This window comes from Arachis duranensis, chromosome 1 (assembly GCF_000817695.3).
Source record: "Arachis duranensis cultivar V14167 chromosome 1, aradu.V14167.gnm2.J7QH, whole genome shotgun sequence".
Lineage (NCBI taxonomy): Eukaryota > Viridiplantae > Streptophyta > Magnoliopsida > Fabales > Fabaceae > Arachis > Arachis duranensis.
Genome location: NC_029772.3, coordinates 5,963,077 through 5,963,966, shown reverse-complemented (window position 1 = coordinate 5,963,966; position 890 = coordinate 5,963,077).

Here is an 890-nt window from a genome sequence, read left to right as displayed (position 1 = left end):
TTTATATTTTAAATTGATCTAAAATAAATTGTAAATACCATCTTTTTAGTTATCTAATAAAACTGAAAGCTAAATAAATATATGTGTATTTTATTTATATTTTTAGTAATACATATTTCGTTTACACCTTAAATATGGCACAAAAAAATGTGACTTTATAAGAAATTAATACTTGACGGTTGATCTTGTATAAATTTTTTAGCTTGTTATTTATACAAATGTAATATGAGCGAGTCTTTGTTTCATTTTTTTTATCATGAAAAATAATTAAAACTTAAATAATTTGATTAATCATTATAAATTTTAATATAAAAGATTTAAGAATTGATATTTTAATTCATAAAATATATAAATTAATTTTATATTCATTAAAATTAAATTTAAAGAAATTATTGAAATAATTTAATAAATAATAATTTATTATTTTTTATTTATGACTAAGAATGCACCAATCTCAACACAACTAAAAATCTTGCAATCGCAGAAGAACGTGATATATGTCTGACTTTCTTTAGGATTTGAGGCCATTTGCTTTCTCACTACCATGAGCACCGAAGACGTCAGATCTTTTGGCCTCTTTAATTTCTTCTTTTCAAATGCATTTGGCTTTTCAGTCTACAAAACCAATTATAAGCCGGGAAACACTACTATAAAATTTGTTTTGTACATATTAAGTTTTTGTGGTTAAAAATAATGACACATGTATATTAACAGTGATACTAATATTATTAATAATAATTTGTATGGTTTAAAATGAATATTTATATTCTCTATATAAATTTACATTTGTATACTATAATTGACCTTGTAAGCCTACATCACTTTATACAAAAGGCACTACTTGATTATTTAGATTTTTCACTGTCAATGATTAATTTGTTTTGTTGTTG